General features: G+C 36.1%; 1 protein-coding gene and 1 pseudogene across 2 annotated transcripts in view; one reads left to right on the forward strand and one right to left on the reverse strand.

Moving 5' to 3' along the window:
• The window catches only part of DEPDC1B (DEP domain containing 1B), a 164262-nt gene that overhangs the window by 93251 nt on the left and 55436 nt on the right, over positions 1-15575 (forward strand). The window lies entirely within an intron of this gene.
• Positions 3862-6567, reverse strand: LOC128584977 (calcineurin subunit B type 1-like; annotated as a pseudogene). The gene has a single exon (XR_008379776.1). The product of XR_008379776.1 is annotated as a calcineurin subunit B type 1-like (transcript).

Here is a 15575-nt window from a genome sequence, read left to right on the forward strand (position 1 = left end):
CAATCATGCGGCACCATACACTGGTTTTATATACCCTTTGACATATTTTCATCACACTGGTTAACATAGCCTTCACGGCATTTTCTTAGTTATTAAGACATTTATATTCTACACCTAGTAAATTTCACATGTGCCCTTGTAAGATGCACCGTGGGTGTATTCCCACCAATTACCCTCCCTCCACCCATCTTCCCCCTCCTCTCCCTCCTCCCCTTTCTCCTTCTTCTTGGGCTATAATTGGGTTATAGCTTTGAAAGCTATAAATTGGTTTCATAGTAAGACTGAGTACATTGGATACTTTTTCTTCCATTCTTGAGATACTTTACTAAGAAGAATATGTTCCAGCTCCATCCATGTAAACATGAAAGAGGTAAAGTCTCTATCTTTCTTCAAGGCTGCATAATATTACATGGTGTACATATACCACAATTTATTAGTCTGTTTGTGGGTTGATGGGCACTTGGGCTTCTTCCATGATTTAGCAATTATGAATTGGGCTGCAATAAACAATCTGGTGCAAATATCTTTGTTATAATGTGGTTTTTGGTCTTCTGGGTATATACCTAGTAGAAGAATTATAGGATCGAATGGCAGGTCTATTTTTAGATCTCTAAGTGTTCTCCAAACATCTTTCCAAAAGGAATGTATTAGTTTTCAGTCCCACCAGCAGTGTAGAAGTGTTCCCTTTTCTCCACATCCACGCCAACATTTCTGGCTTTGGGATTTTGTGATGTGGGCTTATCTTACTGGAGTTAGATGATATCTCAAAGTAGTTTTGATTTGCATTTCTCTGATGATTAAGAATGCTGAGCATTTTTTCATATGTCTGTAGGCCGTACGCCTGTCTTCTTCAGAGAAGTTTCTCTTCAAGTTGAATTTCTTTAATGTTGATATTTCAGTATTACAAAACAAGCAGATCATCTTATCTTTAGCCAAAATAAGATAATATTGTAATTTCCAATCCTCGTTAAACAATCTGTTTTTTTTCTTCACTTTCTTTTGGTCTTCTTTGACATTATGGGCTGTTAAGCAGACAGAATTAAAAAATACTGTTGAGCTGTGCAACTATTCATATTGCAACTTCCAATCCTCATTAAATAATGTTTTTTTCCTTCTGACTTCTCTTGGTCCTCTTTAACATAATGGACTGTTAAGCAAACAGAATTAAAAAATACTGTTGAGCTATATAACTGTTCACAAACTGCACTTGAAACAGAAACAGTCCGGTGCACTGTTTTCCAAAGCTGATAACAGACTGGCATACTCAACTCCCATAAACTCTGACCAACCAGCCTCATTCAGTAGTGGTGCCAGTCGGGGGGAAAGTTAGAACTAAATCATGTGTGTAGCAGCTGACAGTTTAGCCCTTATGGCTTACTAATGTGCCAAGTGTGACACTTATTCTTTGCTATTTTAAATATATTCTTTTATACGACTTCTAGCAGTGGATCACTAGGGAAAAAATAAATATATTCTTAAAAAAAATAAAAATATAAAAGATAGGTGGTGCCCATAGCTCAGTGGGTAGGGCACCGGCCACACACACCTAGGCTGGCAGGTTTGAACCTGGCCTGGGCCAGCTAAACAACAATAACAACTGCAAAAATAACAACAACAAAAGCATAGCTGAGCTTTGTGGCGGGTACCTATAGTCCCAGCTACTTGGGAGGCTGAGGCAAGAGAATCACTGAAGCCCAAGAGTTGGAGGTGCCACAGCACTCTATCCTGAGCGACAGCTTGAGACTCTGTTTCAAAAAAAAAAAAAAAGACCCAAACATACAAAAATATAAAAGATGAACAAAAATGTATTAATAAAAATAAATTTGGATTCAGTCAAAAGGCCTCACTTAAGAACTTAGTCCACATGTGGCCTTAAGGCTGCAAGTTTCCCACTCCTGATCTAACCTCTAGTAATGTACATTATTACCTATTTCCATTAACTTTAATTTTATTCATTCCTATCTTAAGGAATGAATCATTTATTTCCTTCAATCATTTATTTATTTCACTTCAATATAGCTACCTGATTGAAAAAGTGTTACAGATGGATTGCACAAGTTATTTGGGTGGATTGTTGATTATCTTTTCATTATTCTATTCTTATTTCACCAATGGAAATACCATCATGCTCCTTGGTTTGTTGATCTTTTTATAACCACTTTGACAAATCACAGCATTTCTGGCCCCTGTTTTCTCATTGTTAACTGGCAATGATGGCTGTCATATTATACATATAGAAAACATGAAAGTTAAAGCAATGGGCAAAGCTTATTTTCCTCCTAAATTATTTTTTTTATTTTTGAAAAATAAAAGAAGATTGGAATAATGCATAAATTAAGATGGGATAATCATAAATTGATATCTAACTATTTCTTCTCTTAAATGATGAAAGATTTTTGTGTAGAACTACTTATGATAGATCTTCATAATCTGTAGTTAGGGTAAGCACTATTATATGTCATTTAGAAACACAAGAAGCAAGTTACCCTTGGGACTGGTCATTTTATGAAGAGATGGGAGAATCATGAGGTTATGCAAATGATGGAAGATGAAAAAGTTATTCTTAGCTGTGTTTAGCAAAGTGAAATGAATCCAAAGAATAAAATAGTTATGACACTGAAATGATTTGGTTAAAAAAGAATGCTTATATCCTTCAGAGCTGCTTAAACTAGAACCTAAAAAAACTCTAATAAACTCTCTAAAAATTAGTAAGTTTATGATCTCCAAGAGTTTGAAAATACTTGATGAAGATGTTTCTTGTGTTCAACTGTTGACTTTCTTGTGCATTTTAAAGCTAAGACCTCTTGGAATTATTGTTTTCCTGAACTTCATAGTGTACTTTTGTCAGTGAACTCTTACCGAAGAAAGACAAAAATGTTAGGTAATGGTCAACAGTGGGAAAGAAGTTCTTCAGAAATAGAGAGCTCAGGTCCAACTATTTTGAGAATCTATGTCTTTCTACCTGCAAATTAAAAAAAGCAATATGTACCCCTCTAAGATACAGTGGTAGAACTAAAAGTGAATATTGCTTTGCCATTGGAATGGATTGAAAAATAATTAACATCCTTGGGACTGGTGTCGGGAAAGACTTGATATACCCAACCTCAGCCTTTTTCTCATATATCTCTTTTATCACATACTCACTTCATGGATCACCCAGGGTCCTTCATGGAGGACTTTTAATTCTACATTTTCATCCCAGATCTATCTCCTGAACTCAAGATCAGAATATCCTTTGACTCCTGACAGTATATTCCTGGATGTAATATGAGAAGTTCAGCTCAAAACTCAATGTTCCCCAAATCCTTGCTATTGAAACTTTATGTTGGATGTGAAATCTAGGTAGTAAAACAGCATTAACAAAAAGTAAGAACTAGAATAATGTGCAGAATATCAGATTGCACTGTAGGTAAGATGAGTAGATATTTTCATAACCTTTTTTGTTTTAATTAAGTACCTTATGTACTTATGTATTATTGCAATGTATTTCTTGATTTGAATATGTGTTAGTGAGAATGTGGAGAAACTGTAACACTCATACCTTGCTCATGGGATTATAAAATTGCATAGCCATTTTGTAAAACAGTTTGGCATTTCCTCAAAAAATTAAACATAGAGTTACCGCCTGATATAGCAACTCCACTTTTAGGTATATCCCCAAGAGAATTGAAAACATATATCCACAGCTTGTACCCAGATGTTCATAGCAACATTACTCAGAATAGCTGCAAAGTAGAAACATAAAATGTCCATCAAATGATAAACAAACAAAATGCATCCATACAATTGGTATATTATTCAGTCATAAGAAAGAATGCAGTATTATTATATGCTACAACTTAGACAAATCTTGAAAACATATTCTTTTTTTTTTTCAAGTTTCAAATATTTTATTTTCTTATTCATACAGTATGAAGTTTTCTAAAGATCCCACAACATGACGTATCATGCAGAAGAAAAACTAAACATTCAACATAAACCACCCCTCCCCTACCCAACCCACACACAAACTAAAAAAAGAAAGAAAAGGAAACAAACCCATTCCCCAGTAAGGAAATAATGTCTGCACTATTTTTCTGTAACGCCAGCCAAGATATGCACAAGCAAGAGAAATAGAAAGCATTTGCTAAAATATCTGTAACAAATACTTATGTACAAAAAATTCACAAAAGACTAGGTTCCCCCTTGAAGCAGAGCACATGGCAGTTGACACTGGAACAGATTAAACCACTGGCTGGGATTATAAGCCACGTACTGATCCAGAGGAAGAAGTTACATGAAGTGGAGATTTTCAGTTTGAATGTTAACATTTCCAAAGTTTGGCAACATTGTCTTTTAAAATTATGCAAATTATGTAAACAAGAGGTACATTTTAAATTGATCTACATGCAAAACTCCATGTCATGCAAGGACACCAAGCACCGGGATTTTTCTCTCACAGACAGAGCCCATGATGTGCAGCACTCAGTTGAAGGAACAGCGAGGGCAGGCAGGTGCGCTCAGTCACCTCGATTCAACCTGCCCTTTTCCACTCATGATTATAAAACCAGTTTTTATAGAAAACTATATCGGGAAAGACTACTGTCATACAAAGCTAACCAAAATGTTTTTCTTCCAGCCGATAGTACCTTTGCAGAAAAGGGAAGGGATACATCAAGTGGTAGAACAGGATATACTACTTTTATATCACACACACCTATTAAGTTATCACCCATTATCAATTATATGGGCAAATCAAGGAAAAACCGTCATGCATTCTCTATGCCTTACAGTAAAGAGAGGTACAAATTTGAATAGAATTTTGCTCTTCTGTGACATATAATTAGCAAGATTTCTCCCATTTTAATCACAAATATATATGGGTGTTTAGTACATGTATGCACATTAAATGTCCCCAGTTTTTATTTGCTGCAAGTCTTTTGAAACATAAAGGGAAATTCATGGTTCAAACACAAGTTTAATGACAAATTATTTACCCATTTAATGAAACAAATGGATATCCTAAGCAGTTACATGATTATTTTAGGTATTCTTCATTAAGTAATGCATATAATAAATCACGACTGCCTAAGATAGCTTCTGGCCTTTATGTATAAAATCACAACTGGTAACTTACACTTACTCAGGGACATTCAGTAAATGCAATGGCTCCTAGTTATAAAGTAACAGAATGAAGCAGCCATAAGCCTGTGCAGTTACATATGCACACAAGAACTAGCTCTTGGCAGTAGCGCTGAACTATACTTTCTCCTCAAGGAGAGGTATATTAAAAGCTGCTCAGCAGTGAGACGTAGTCCCTGGAAATATATTCTTAAGTATAAATAAAGTTACAGACTCCTTTGTTACAAAAATGTAATTAAGGTAAATAATAAGACATTAACAAATGCTTTGTCAATCTCTCAAAGGAGAAAGCACAGGAAAAGGAAAACAGCTGGCCTAACACCCGGCTCAAATTGTACAATCTTCTATCTATATATAAAACTGTGTGAAATAAAAGTGAGGATGTTTTATGTTCTGCTTGGCACTTTTACTCTATTGTTTTGTTTCTGAATCAAGTATATTAAATTAAAGCCAACCTACTACATATATAGAAAGCTACATATATCTATATATAAATATTTACATATGTATATATAGATACTTTCTTGTTATAAAAGATGAAGAAAAATAAATTAAAAAGCCAACCCCTTTCCTTTCTCCACCACATTGATATGCTCTTTTCATGTTGCTGTCCTTCAGACTTTAAAGTGCTACACTGAGTTATTGAGAGAGTAAGAGTTCAATAACACTTGGTTGGCTTCATGAGGCTCCTGTTGGAAAACGTGGCTTCAGAGAGAAAAATGCTTCCATTTGAATACACAGAGAGCATTGCTGGGCATCTTGAGCAGATCTTCAGAGATGGATGAGAAAGCAGAAGTGTTGGGTGGTACTCTTTAAAAAGAGCCACACATCTACCACCATCTTTTTGTGGATGTCTAGGCCACCTACAACAGCACAGAATTCTTCAAAGGATATTCTTCCATCTCCATCCTTATCTGCATTTATTATGGTTTTGTCTACGATTTGCTGTAACTGTGTATCTTTCAGATTGTTCCCCACCATCATCTTCAACACCTGGAAGAGTTCCCCATTGGAAATCTAGCCATCTTTATCCATGTCATAGATACGAAGAGCAAACCTTAACTTCTGCTCCTTATCTCCTTTGACACTGAACTGAGAGACTCCCTCGATAAATTCTTTGAAATCTACTTCTCCATTCCCATCTGTGTCGAATATATCTATTACTCGCTGTACTAAAGAATTCTGTTGTAACTCAGGCAGAGACATGAACTCTTCCACACTCAAGGAACCAGAATTGTCCAAATCAAGCTTCTTAAATCTTTTCCCTAACCTTTTAACTTCATCTGCATCAAAGTGTGAGCCCATTTCCAAAGGATAACTTGCCTCATTTCCCATTTTGCTCGGCGGGTCGGAGGCTCGTTTGCGTGGAGAAGTGTCGGCACTGAGACCGGCTCCAGCAGGAAGCGGTGAAGGAGGCCCAGCTGCGGCCCTCCGGTCGCCCAGGGGAAGGGGGTGCAGGGTGGGGGGGGAGGCGGCTCCGCAGGGCCCGCGCCGGCTGGGTGACTGAGGGAGCGGGCAGGGAGAAATTAAGGTCGAGATTCACAGACGGAGAGCGCAGGAGGAAGAGACCCCGACAGGGAGGAGAGGCAGACAGGCAGAAAAGAGGGAAAGGGCTGGGCGGCTGGGGGGCTGCAGCCTCACGCTCGCGCTGGACCCGTGACGGACTCACTGCAGTGGTTCTCGCTGACCCGCAACCTCAAGGCCTTGAAAACATATTCTAAGTGAAAGAAGCCAAAGACAAAAGTCTGTGTAATTCCATGTATATGAAATGTCCAAAGTAGGCAAATGTGCAATAGATAGAGATTAGTGATTTCCAGGGGCTAGGGGAGGAGAGAATGGGGCGTGACAAAAATGTTCTTAATTAGATAATAGTGATGGCTATAACTTAGTGAATATACTAAAAACCACTCCATTTTATACTTACAAAGAGATAATCTCAGAAAAAAAGAATAAGCAAAGCAAAAAGAACCAAATTAGACTTCAGAAGTTAAAAAATACAGCATCTCAAGTGAAAAATGCATTGGATGGGATCAGGTGCTGATGGGGCACTGTGAAAGAAAACAATCAGTGAGCTTCAATATATGCAATGAAAGCTAGTCTAAAAGAAGCATGGAGAGATAAAAGATTAACCTGAAAATAAATAACAGCAACAACAAAAAACAAAAACACAGCCTCAGAGACTTATAGGACAATATTAAGCAGTTTAATATATGTCCATGTAATTGGACACAGAAGAGGGATACAATATATCTTTTTTCTTTCCTTTTAAGACATTGTCTTTATTTTTAGGAATTTGATTATAATGTATCTTGATGTGGTGGTTGAAATAAAAGTATAGTTTGTCAACCAACAGTGGATATAAAATGGAGTATTTAAAAGTACTTTTGGATGCACAGAATCTAAGGTGGCCTCCAATTTCCTGTTCCCTGGTACCCATGCTCTTCTATAGTTCTTAAGCACTGAGTGTAGGTGGGACTTGTGACTCACTTTTGACCAATGAAATAAGTCAAGGGTAATATGAAGTAACACACATCTCAATAAATTTAGAATGACTGAAATTGTAAGTTTCTGACTGCAGTGGAATTAAAGTAGTACTACAGGTTCAACTTTGGTGAATTCTAATAAACTTTTCGGAAGAAATAATGCCAGTTGTACAAAAATCTTTTTAGAAAATAGAAAACAGAGAAATACTTCTTGAATCATTTTATAAAACCAGTGTTTATCCTGATAATAAAACAAAAGATGTTATATAAAAATAACAGATCACATGGTATCTCTTATAAAACCAATTGCAAAGATACCTAAAAAAAAATCAGCAAACTAAATTCAGCAACATATAAAAAGGGCAGTGACACATCATGACCAAGTAGGGTTTATTTCAGAAGGTTTAACAATCTAAAATCAGCCAATATAGTTCTGTTTCATTGATCTTCTGAATGATTCTTTTGTTTTCAATTTCATTTAATTCTGCCCTAATTTTGGTTCTTTCTTTTCTTCTGCTGGGTTTGGGTTTGGAATGTTCTTCCTTTTCCGGTTGCTTGAGATGATCCATTAAGTTGTTGGCTTCCTCTCTTTCTGTTTTCTTGGTGAAGGCTTCCAATGTTATAAATTTCCCTCTTAGGATTGCCTTTGCAGTATCCCACAGGTTTGGATAATTTGTGTCTTTGCTATCATTTTGTTCTAAAAATTTGGTGATTTCCTTCTTAATCTTGTCTTTGACCCAGCTCTCATTCAGCCTAAGATTATTCAGTTTGCATAACTTTGTTTATAAAGATTCCCATTGCTGTTGAGTTCAACTTTTATTCCATGGTGGTCCGAGAAGACACAAGGAATAATTTCTATACTTTTAAATTTGCTGAGGTTAGACTTGTGTCCTAGCATATGATCTATTTTGGAGGATGACCTGTGGGCTGGTGAGAAGAATGTATATTCAGTTTTATTAGGGTGAAATGTTATGTAGAAGTTTGTAAAATCCATTTGTTCTAGGGTCAGGTTTAAGTCTAATATTTCTTTGTTTAGTTTCTTCTTGGAGGATCTATCCAAAACTGTCAAAAGGATGTTAAAATCTCCAACTATTATAGTGCAGGAAGATATTAAGTTGTTCATATCCATTAGGGTCTGCTTTATGAATTGAGGAGCATTCTGGTAGGGTGCGTAAATGCTAATTATCGAAATCTCTTCATGTTGGGTGTTTCCCTTGACAAATATGTATCAGATAAATAGAATGGAAGAAAAGATAGAAATTAAATTCCAAAGAATAGTTCTAAAGTTGTCTCAATATAGTTCATCATACCAATAGAATAAAGGAAAAAGCCCATATGATCATCAAAATATTACAGAAAAAGTATGTGATAATTTTCAGTACCCATTAATGATAACAATGTTAAGTAAGCATAGCAAGTAAGCAGGACATGGTCAATATACAAAAATTAATTAGAAAACTTAAAAAAAAAATCTATTTCCAGTAATACCAAAACACGAAATACTTAAGTACTTAGGGATAAACAAGTTATATGGAGGACTTGACAGTGAAAACTGAACGTTCCTGAGACAAACAAGAGAGGATTTACTTAAATAATTGGAGAGGCATGATAGTCAAGGATTGAAAGATGCAATATTGAAAACATGACAGATCTCAAAAATTGTTTCCAGGATGATTCCTTTATTTTGTCTTAGTAAAAATTCAAGACCTTTTTGGTACTATTTTCAATTGTTGCATAAAGTGTTTTTTAAAATGCAAAGTGTCTAGAATAGACAAAAGAATTTGGTGAGAATAGAAAAAATTAACTTATATTACCTGTTTTTAAGACCTACTATAAGATGTTACTATCAGGTTTGGTATCAATCTTATTATAAAGCCTTCTTATGAAGTATATTAGCTGTTAGTGTGGTATTGTCATAAGTATAGATGTTTAGGCCTATGAAATAGAATAGGAGGCCCAGAAATAGATTTGCACATCTATAGTCAAATGATTTTTAGCAAAGAAGTCAAAGGAAAGAATAATCTTTTTTAAAAGTAATATTGGAACAACTGGAGATATATATATATATGCAAAAAAGGTAGCTTTGTATTTACTTTATACTAAACTTATACTTTACCTTGGATTATAGATTTAGTCACAATAAATAAAATTAAAAATCTTCTAGGAGAAAATTCTTGCCATTTTGGGTAGACAAAGATAGTTGAGTACACAGAAAATATAAACCATGAAATAAAAATTCAGTCAAATAGACTTTATCAAAATTAGAAATTCTGCTATTTAAAATATATCATTAAGAAAAAAGATGAAAGTGGGAGAATATATTCTCATTATATATGACAGAGTACTTATAATCAGCATATAAAAAGCACCACTTCAATAAATAAGACAATGCACTAAAAAAAGATGGGCAAAACATTTGAATAGACACTAGGAAAAAAGTTATAAACTACTAATAAGCATGATCAGTCATCTGGGAAATACAAACTAGAACCACGATGAGATACACCAGGTATGCCCGAGGCTGGATAAAATCAAAGCAACTGACAGAACCAAATGTTGGTGAGAATGTGGAGCTCCTGGAGCCCTGAGGCATTGCCGTTGGGGCTTGTAAAATAACGCAATCACATTGGAGAACATGTTCATAGTTTCTAACAAAGTTAAACGTACATACCCCATAATTTCATTCCTAAATATTTAGCCAAGAGAAAAAAGCACATGTTCACCAAAGACTTGTACATAGATGCTCACAGCTGCCCTATTTATTATATCCCCCCAATTGGAAACAGTCTGCCTATCAACAGGTGAATAGAGATACACATTTTGTAGTATAGCCATGCAGTGAAATCTTACCCTGCCATAAAAATAACATGCAGCTAGTACACATAGCACATAAATGAATCTCAAAAACATGCTGAGTGATAAAAGCCAATCTGATCCATTTAAATGAAATTCTAAGAGAGGGAAACCTAATCTATACGGACAGAAAGCAGATCATTGGTACTCCCATTGGTACCCCCTGAGTGGCAGCAAAAGAGCACCTAAACTCTTTGGACTAATGGAAGTGTTTTGTATTTTGATTGTTGTGGTGGTTACATGGGTGTATACATTTGTCAAAGCTCACTGAGCTTTACATTAAAAATGGATGTAGTATAATTAATTATAACTCAAAGTTGGACAAAAATGTAACTCATGTTATCTGAAGGCTTTTTATCTACTTTTGAGATTTTAAACTTGGGATATCCTCGACTCAGGTATTTTACTCAAATGAATACTGATTTTCATGAATTAGCCAAGAGTCACTTGTTCACCATGACTTTGGTAATAATAATAATAACTTTTAAATAGTCCACAGCATTTCAGATTTGGATAAATAAATAGCAGAACTCATCTAATCGAAAAGAGAATATACAACATTATTTAATACATATATGAAATAAAAATAAACCCCCATTTTATATAGCTGTTACAAAAAAGATTGAGCAGGGGTTTAGAAATATGAAATTTATAGAACAGAATGGAGGTAGACATGGAAACTAGAAAAGAGCGTACAAAAGACAAAAACTAAAAACTTACACAATTTTATTCCTTTATTGATGGTGAGCATGCCCCTTCTAAAGTCTGAAATGGTAAAAATCATGGCTCAAATGAAACAGACGTGTGCTGCTGGGTTTTGGGGTTTTTGTTTGTTTGCTTGCTTTTTTTTGGAGACAGTCTCCCTCTGTTGCCCTGGATAATGTGCTGTGTCATCATAGCTCACAGCAACCTCAAACTTTTGGGCTCACGTGCTCCACCTGCTTCAGCTCCCGGAGGGTTAGGATTATACTGAGCCACTGTGCCTGGCTTCTGCATGCTACTTCTTTTGGAACAATGTTCAGAAAGCAGTTATTTGCTGTGGTAGAATTAAAATAAACAGATATCAGACTTTTGTTGCCCTCTTTTTAAAGGAGTAAAAGAGGAAGGAAGGAAGGGTTTTTTATAAAGATGTAAATCCCCTGGATCCTTTGGACCACAGAGACCCGAAAACCAAAATGGAACGTAGCAGCCATTTGTGACTAAGCATCACTGGTGCACAGGACTTAACAACTGATTCAAATGCATCAACAAGTAATCTCCTGAGTGGTCAAACCTGGCGACTTAAAACCTCATAGAACCAAGTAATGGAAAAAGGACGACCCTAAATTTGTCACATACATGCGTACATAACGTAGTACATGCCAGTCCTTTCTCATGGACTATGTTTATTCATTTCATTTTGAGGAAATAGTTGTTGAATGACTTCTGAGTTTGTGTAACATTGTATGAAGTATACAATTACAGCCAGGTGAGGTGGCTCATGCCTGGAATCCCAGCAGTTTGGGATACTGAAGCAGGAGTTCAAGAGCAGCCTGGGCAACATAGCAAGAAACTATCTCTAGAAACTATCTCTAGAAATAAAAAGTAAGAATAAGTATTTAAATACTGACTTTCAGAGAAAACTGACTTCCTCTTATGGCTCTTAGATTTCAGTCTTCCCGGGGCAGAGCATTATAACTTACTACCTGTGACTCTCCTCAGTGCTTCCATGATACCCCCTTGACAAACCTCAGTGGTTATCTTCCACATTACTTCATAATGGCTTATGTTTGCCTTTTCCACCAGACCGTGAACTTTTTGATTACAAGATCTTTGTCTTACAGAGTTTTGGATTCTTGGATGCTAGCACAGCCTTAGTATATTTTATTTATCTCTGTAAATGTTTGTTGAATGAACACATTAATAATTTCTAAGTTTGTATTCCCGGTGTTAACCTGTCCCCTGAATTCTAGTGCGTTTATCTTCAGCTGCCTATTGAATATTTCCGTTAGTCTGTCTTTGTCTTTCATAAACCCAAACTGCTTGTCTTCTGCGGCCCCTTCTGGTTCTGGGATTTTTGAAGAAAGTCCTCTTAAAGATGAAATTTCTTGGTTTATTTGTCGATAGGTGTACCCTTTGCACCCTGTTTTTAGATGTGTTTGTGTTAAGCAGATTTTACAAGGGTCAAATCATGGCCTTCAAATTGATTTAGGGAAACTGAAGGCAAATAATGAATATCTCATGAGAAGAAAAGTATAATGGAAGACTGGGAAAAAGGAACGTGTGTAAAAACTAGCATGCAGAGTATATAGCACAGGAGGCGGCTTAGGAGAGTATAGATACATCTCCCACATATCACATTTTTATTTTGTGCCCTTCAGTTATTTGTGCCAACAATGGAGACCATAATTATGTCACCCTCAAATACTTTTGTGTGTTTTTCCTACAAGCTAGATCATTCTCCTACAAGACCAACATACAAGCATAAAAATCAGGAAAGTAACATCGATTCATTATTATTAAATCCCACCCAAGTTTGTCAGTCATCCCAAAGATCCTTCATGTTGGTTTTTCTGTGTTTCCTTATGATTAGATTCAGCTCATACCTTTTGGCAGGTTACAACAGACATGATGCTGTGTTCTCATTGCATCCCATCAGGTGGCAAAGTCTTGATTTATGTCATTTTTGGTGATGTGCACTTTGATCACTTGATTGAGATGATATTTGTCAGGCTTCTCCACTATGTAGTTACTCTTTTTCTCTTTGTGATTCATAGATTTTGTGGGGTTGTAACTTTGAAAAATGTGTAAGTAACCTGTCCAACATTAAACTTGTAATATATTTGTATACTGGCCTTCATTTTTTTTTTTTTTTTCTAGAGACAGAGTCTCACTTTATAGCCCTCGGTAGAGTACCGTGGCATCACACAGCTCACAGCAACCTCCAACTCCTGGGCTTCAGCGATTCTTTTGCCTCAGCCTCCTGAGCAGCTGGGACTACAGGCGCCCGCCACAACACCCGGCTATTTTTTGGCTGCAGTTAAGCCGGGGCCGGGTTTGAACCCGCCACCCTCCGTATATGGGGCAGGCGCCTTACCAACTGAGCCACAGGCGCCGCCCTACTGGCCTTCATTTTATTTACTGGTTTATATTTCATTACCTGTCTCATATGTGGCCAGTAGCAGGTCCCTGGAACTGGCTCTTGGGTGTTCGCCACATCCCCATCATTCTTGGGCCACTTTCTTGCAGTTTGACATTACAGGCTCATTGTATTTCCCCCTCCCCCCACCCTTTTCTTGGAGTCAGGCCTTTCTTCAAGGGTTCTTTGTTTGTTTGTTTGTTTTTTTGCAGTTTTTGGCCAGGGCTGGGTTTGAACCCACCATCTCTGGCATATGGGGCCAGTGCCCTACTCCTTTGAGCCACAGGCACTGCCAACTTCAAGGATTCTTTATTCCTTTTAGTAGATAATGATATTAGAAGCAAGATTTAGGTAATAGATTCACTTATTCTTTTGGGGTATTATTGGTGGAAATATTGATGAAACAAAATTTTCAAACAACCTTTTGAAAAGTGACCTTGCAATTTGAGTTCCAAATTTTCAACAAATATGGTGTTTGGGGTGAGGATTATGATTAAGTTGGCAAAACAGAGAATATAGAAGACATCCATGTGTCCACCACCCTGATTTAACACATGCATTTTGCATCGTTGGAATGACATCCATGTGTTACTCTATATCTGGAAGCACTATTGTTAGGTTCTTCAGTCTTCATATCTCTACAATTCTAGCAAATTGCTTTCCAGAGTGGAGGCAGCAATTTACATACCCATGAGTTGTATGTTTTCTTGCCAGTTCTTGATTTCATCAGGTTTTTAATTTTTTCTGTTCTCTCTCTTCTTTCTTTTCTTTGAGACAGGGTCTTGCTCTGTTACCCAGGCTGGAGTGCAGTGGCACAATCATAGCTCACAGTAACCTCAAATTTCTGGGCTTAAGTGATCTTGCTGCCTCCACCTCCCGAGTAGCTTAGACTACAAGCATATGCTTCCATGCCTGACTAATTTTTAAAATTTCTGTGTTGTCCGGGTTGGTCTTAAACTCCTGGAAAGACTAATATGTGAGAAGATAAAACTTGCTTCTTATTTCTTAATTTCTCTAAAAGAAATGTGTCTGCCTAAAGAAAAAATAATAACATATAATAATAAAGTTTGTAACATATGTAGTAGTAAAATGTATGACAATACCACAGAGTAGGAAGGTAGTAAGAATATTGTAAGGTAGTAACACTACACATAAAGTGGTAAAACAAAAAAAATGAACCATGAAAAAATGAACTTAATCAAAACTAAAACCTGCTTTTCAAAGGACGTTGTTAGGAAAATGAAAAAGAAAAGAACAATCTGGAAGAAAATATTTACAATAGATTTCTCTAACAAAAGACTATGTACAGAGTATACAAATAACTCGTACCACTCAGTAGTAGAACAAACAGACCAAGTATAAAATAGGCAGAAGATGTGAACACTTTACAAAAGAAAATAGGGGATTGGCCATGAACAAATTAAAAAGATGCTCAACATTACAAATCACTAGAAAAAAAGTAAATTAAAACCACAAAGCTATACCACTACTCACATATTAGTCTTTCCTGAAGCTTGTCATTCTTTTGTATAGATCCAGGTTTCCATTTGGTAACCTTTTCTTCTGCTAAAAAAAGAAAAAATCCATAACTTTTTGTACAGTAGAATTCTCTTGGCAACAAATTCTTTTCTTTTTTTCTTTTGCTGGATGAGATCTGAAAAGCCCTTGTATTAACTAAATTTTGAAAGATATTTGCATTGTGTATAGAATTCTAAGTTGATGATTTTTCTTCTTTTAGGACTTTAAAGATGTCAATTCCTTGTCTTCTGGCTTAAAGAGTTTGTGATGACAAGTCTGTGGTCATTTTTATTTTTATTTTTCTGTGCATGTGCTGTTTAATCTCTGACTGTACTTGAGATGTTCTCTATTAGTGAATTGTTAGGAATTTGAATAGAACATGTTTTTATATGGTTTTCTTTGAGTTTATTGTGCTTTGATTCATTGAGTTTCTTTCGTCTGTCAATTTATAGATTTCGTTGAATTTGGAAACTTTATGGCTA

This window comes from Nycticebus coucang, chromosome 1 (genome assembly GCF_027406575.1).
Source record: "Nycticebus coucang isolate mNycCou1 chromosome 1, mNycCou1.pri, whole genome shotgun sequence".
In the NCBI taxonomy this organism is placed as follows: Eukaryota; Metazoa; Chordata; class Mammalia; order Primates; family Lorisidae; genus Nycticebus; species Nycticebus coucang.